Source organism: Theropithecus gelada, chromosome 13, assembly GCF_003255815.1.
Source record: "Theropithecus gelada isolate Dixy chromosome 13, Tgel_1.0, whole genome shotgun sequence".
In the NCBI taxonomy this organism is placed as follows: domain Eukaryota; kingdom Metazoa; phylum Chordata; class Mammalia; order Primates; family Cercopithecidae; genus Theropithecus; species Theropithecus gelada.
Genome location: NC_037681.1, coordinates 5,763,427 through 5,769,426, shown reverse-complemented (window position 1 = coordinate 5,769,426; position 6,000 = coordinate 5,763,427).

Genomic DNA, 6,000 nt, shown 5'->3' with positions numbered 1-6,000 from the left:
TTTTTTCAGCTCTCAGAACTCCCAACAGCCTCTTAGCAGTGTCTCCATCCAATCCGACCTGCCCCATCCAATCCCTCCTCCTTACTCCTACCATCTGGGTCTTCCTGAAACCCAAAACCAAGGGGAGACATATCTCCCCTCCCTGTTCAGAACCATTTGGGAACTTACTGCCTCCCTGCCTGGAACTGGGCTGTGGACCCACTGTCTACCTCGAAGCCTGACTTTCCCGACTCCTCTCCCTTTATGCTGCCCACTCACCTTTCAAGATTCAGTTAGGACTCATATCCTCTGTAGAACATTTTCCAACCGGTCCATCCATCTCCCCACCTCCGCACACAGAAACAACGCCACATCATCTATTCTGTAAGCACTATCATCCTACACAGAGGTTTCTATTGGATAAAAAGCCCCTACAAAGTACCTAGCCCATAACAGCACTTGACAAATGTTGGGCAAGTGAATGAACACATCTTGCAGCTGGCAGAGAATTCCAGGCCCTTATCTGAATTGAATAAAAGGATACATCAAAAAGAAAAGTGTGAGGCTAAGGAGATCTCCCACATCAGGGAACTGTGCAGTGGAAGCCTGCTGGGTCCTCCAAAGAATACACACGTACCTCCCAAGAGACCCATCATGTGGATGGCAACCAGGCAGAGGGTGCTTAGGGCCAGAAAAGACCAGCGGAGAAGGGCCAGAGCCATAGCCAGCTTCTCCCTTTGGCCTGCCCGAGCACAGGGGTGCCGGACACAGGGGGAGGCCAAAGGAGGAGGAAGGAAAGAGTAAACCTTATCTGCACCCCTGCTCAGTGCTGCTTCCCAGAGCCTGAGAAAGGCCTGTGCTGTAGGAAGAGACTCCCTTTCCTATTCTTTCTCCCCTGAGTTCTTGGGTTCTCAAAAAAGCATCAGAACAGACACTAGCCAGAGCACACATCCCAAATCTTCCTTCCCTCTCATCCCAAATCTCCGGAGACAAGAATAAAGTAAAAACAAAACAATCCCGACCTGGGTCAGATAACCAGAAAGGGGGCTTAAAGGATCCGAAACTTATAAGACACCATGAGGGATGAGGTCAGACGGTGACTGAGCCCACATCCACAGTGTCTTTGTCTATTCTGTGTTGCTGCAACAAAATACCACAGACTGGCTGCCTTATAAACACTAGAAGTTTGTTTCACTCATGATCTGGAGGCTGGGAAGTCCAAGATCAAGGAGCTGCATCTGGTGAGGGCCTTTTTGCTGTGTCATAACCAGATGGAAGCCATCACATGAGTGAGAGAGAGTGTGAGAGAAGGCGCCAAACTCACTCTTCATAAGGGCCCACTCTTGAGATAATAAACCTATTCCCCAAATAACAACATTAATCTATTCATGAGGGTAGACCCCTCATGCCATAATCACTTCTTAAAGTTTCTATCTCTCAACACTGTTGCATTGGGGATTATGTTTCCAACACATCTCTTTTGGGGGACACATTCGAACCATAACACACAGACGGCCTACTCACTGCACAGCCTTGCCTGCCCCATACCATCCCTGTCATTAGACTGTAATAAAGGGAAAATATCAGTCAGATAACCTTCAATACAAACTGAAAAGGACATCAACAAAAGCATGAGTATTTAAAGAAGACTATCACCCATCAAAAAAAAAAAAAGCTTCAAACACACGAATAGAAAAATAAATTATCCAGAAAAAGAATTAGGAAGAAACAGAAGACAATCTTTAAATAGACATAATTAATTTGATACCAATCATAGGTATACACTCTTTTAAGAATAGAAATTTAAAATTTTTAAAGTAAAAACTACTAAAAAGAGAACAAGTAAAATCTTCAAGGCATAAGAGAGGACAGGATTAATTTTTTAAGAAAAAGAAAAAGAAAAGAAATTAAAGGAACATAAAATCCTATACTCAACCAAACTATCATTCAAGTGTGAGGAAAAAGAAAACTGTTTCCAGTTATGTCATGGCAAATTGGATTATTGCTTCCAGTTACTCACTTTCTCCCTCGAATATGGGACCCTATCACCCCACCCCATTGATTTTGGGCTTGGCCAGATGATTTGCTTTGGCCAATGATATGTGAGCAAAAATTGGGATGCGTCTGCATGGTTTTCCTGGCCTCTTGAGCTCCTGCGATTTGCCACGAGAAGAATATGCCCCAGGGAGCCACTGCTCCCAGAACCAGACACATGGAACAGACTCAAATTCAACTTACAGCTGGAGCTAAGTCCAGCCAAGTCCAACCAGAAGCAGACAAATTCCAGCTGACCCAAAGATCCACAAACAAGGAAAATATATGTTTGCCATTATAAGTCACAAAGTCATGTATTAATTATTAGATGGCATTAATGCAGCAACACCTGATTAATAAGGAAATAGGAAGTTTAATATTCAGACACCTTCTCTGAAAGAATTACTAAAGGATATCCTACAGCAAAATGCGGTATGATCCAAGAGACTGTCAGGGAATTTTTTTTTAGGTGGTAAGAAAAGAGCAATATATACTTACATCTAAACAACTATCAATCACAAGAAAAGATAATACTCTTGATGATCATTCCATATAATCTTAAATGAGAGGTGGTGATGGCAGGGGAAATAAAAGTTAAGTTTCTTGTTTTATTCAGATAATACAGTAAACAATGAGGAATATCGATGAAATTAAATTGACATTGATAGGGAAAATAAGTGTCAATGTATAAATTGCAGTTTTAGGAATAATCACTAGACAAAAATGTATAATTGAGATATATTGCTTTCAAACCATTAGAATAAAAATGAAAGCAACAAAAAGAAGAATATCCAACAGAAGGTAAGAAGTTGTTTGGTTTTTTTTAATCAAAAAGGAGAAGAACCAGTAGCATTTTAGAGATGAAGTAACATGGCAAAAATAAATTCTAACAGATCGGTGACCAGTACAAATTCAAGGTTGAATTTCTCTGTAAAGGCAGAAATTCTGAGAATAAGGGACACTCCTGAAATAAAATAATGCAAGAAGGCTAAAGCAAAACACAACAAAAGGCATCGCAGACAAACACTAACAAATAGATACCAGATCAATAATGTTAATTTCAGACAACAGAGTTCAAAGATAAAAGCATCAAAGGAGACAAATAAAAATATTTCTAATTTTAAAAAAGGTAGAACCTATATAAAAATCATCTATCTTTATGCAGCTAACAACTAATCCCAAAATATTTAATTTAAAAACTGATAGACAAGAAATAGATGAGTCCATCTCACAATGAATATTTTAATCCACTTCTTTCAAAAATCAACAGATTGAATAGATCCAAGAAAAGTAATAATTTAGAAGATTTAAAAAATATTACCAACAGAAATTATTTAATAGAGAACTTTGTATCCAACAAGCAGAAAATACACATTCATTGCAAATACCAAAAAAACCTGTCCAAAAATTGATCACTATCAGCTTCAAAGAAAACCTCGGCAGGTTTCTCAAAGCAGAAACCTCACAGGGCACCTTCACCAAACACAATTTCATAAAATATAAATTAATAGCAAAAGAAGAAACAAAAATCCAATTCATTTGAGAACTTTAAAACAACCTTTTAAAAAACAGTAAAACTCAAAGAGGATTATAAACTATTTGAAAACAAACACAGGGTACTGCATATCGAAACCCATAAGTTGCAGTCAGAAAGATATTCTGAAAAAAACATAGTCTTTAATGCAAATATTAGATAATTCTGAAAGTGAAAATAAATGCATAGAACATTCAACTCAAAAAGAAAAACAAGGAAGTGTAGAATTAATAAATATAAAAAGCATAAATGAATTTGAGGTAATAAAGCAGTAGAGTTGCTCAATAAAATAAAAAATGCTTTTCTTGAAAACTAGATCAAAAACTAGATAAATAACTCTAAATACAAGAGAGGAGTCAATAATGTATAATTTAGGAGAGTGTGTGGGTGTAGATATGGGTATGTAGGCCACTGAATATGAAAGTGATAGGATCTCAGATCACTGGGAAATTCAATTTTGGCGGGACACAGTGGCTCACACCAGTAATCCCAGCACTTTGGGAGGCTGAGGCAGTAGGATTGCTTGAGCACAGGGGTTTGAGACCAGCCTGGACAACATAGAAAGACCCCATCTCTACCAAGAAAAAGGAAAAAAAAAAAATAAGAAAAATGAGCAGTAACCAGGCACGGTGATGCACACCTGTAGTCCTAACTACTTGGGAGGCTGAGGCAGGAGGATAGCTTGAGCCCAGTAGTTCGAGGCTACAGTGAGCTATTATCATGCCGCTAAACCTCAGCCTGGTGACAAAGTAACATCTCGTTCTAAAATTAAAAAATAAAAATAAAATTTGGGGATTCAATCCAGTATCTATGTGGGACAAAATAAAGTTTAGATTCCTACCTCACATTATACACACAAAAATGAATTCCAAGTGGATTAAAGAACAAACATAAAATACACACTATAGAAGCATTAAAAAAAACTGTAAGATCACATTTTGGTAAATCTAGAGTAGAGTAGAAATGAAATGCAACAGCTATAAAGAAAAGGACCACATACATATCTCAATTATGTACAACAGTAAAAATACAGTTTGAAAACAACAGATTGGAACGGAAAAAATGGTAACACACTGTGCCAATAAAGAATTAGTGTCCAGGCCAGGCGTGGTGGCTCAAGCCTGTAATCCTAGCACTTTGGGAGGCTGAGACGGGCAGATCACGAGGTCAGGAGATCGAGACCATCCTGGCTAACACGGTGAAACCCCGTCTCTACTAAAAAATACAAAAAACTAGCCGGGCGAGGTGGCGGGTGCCTGTAGTCCCAGCTACTCGGGAGACTGAGGCAGGAGAATGGCGTGAACCCGGGAGGCGGAGCTTGCAGTGAGCTGAGATCCCGCCACTGCACTCCAGCCTGGGCGACAGAGTGAGACTCTGTCTCAAAAAAAAAAAAAGAATTAGTGTCCAGAATTTATAAGCAATTTCATAAGAAAACAGTAATAATCCTTTTTTTAAAATAGGAGGATTTTTTAAAATAGGCAATTTACACAAAGAGAAACAGGCACAAAGTAGCTAAAAGGATACCCAACCTTACTAGTCCCTGCACTAACGGCTACCACCTCCAACTGGCTGTGGGGAAGAAAGAAGGAAGAGGCAATCACAAAGTTTTGGACTTGAACTCTTTTAGGAGAACTGCAAAATAGTCATGAAGGAAAAGAACTTCAGTGGGCTAAAAGGAGGCATTATGCAAAGATATCTACCACCAAAATCTAATCTTAAAGGTCCTCTTTGATTTACCAACAGTTGTGCCTCAAAATTTCTGGAACTTTGAGAGAAGCACAAATTCTTTTATGTTTCCATCTGCACCAAAAACAAGATCACACGTTGTTTTCCTTTTTGGATCACACATTCTGCAGTCAATCTACCTAAGATTCCTAAGTACACTTAAGTATACCTAATATTCTTCAAAACTCACCCACCTGTGAATCAGGCACAAGGCTTTTTTCTTGCAAAAAGCACCCAGGTCTTCTTCCCAGGCATGCAACATAAAACCTAGTCAATGTCTTAGAAACCACAAACCCAGGCTTACCCACAAAAACACCACCCCGGGGGGCCCAAGTCAGTAGAGCACTGGTGGAGAGCTCTCAACCATGTGATGCATTAAAAGCTAAGCATAAGGGGCAGAATTACCAGCTAACAATCAAGAGAACATCAGGGAACATGGACCAGGATGGGGGATGACACGATAGTTATATCAGTATTCACAGCAAGTCACATGGCACCCGAGGGCATGACAGCCTGTCTTAAAGACGAGCACTCACCTTCATGAATTACCACATTTAACCATCCTATTGTTTTAATTGTGGTAAAATACACGTAACCTAAAATTCACCATAAGTGTACTGTTCAGTGGCATGAAGTACATTCACATTATTGTGTAACCATCACCACCATCTATGATGAGTTTCATCATCTCGTTTGAAACTCCATACCCATTAAACATTGGCTCCCTG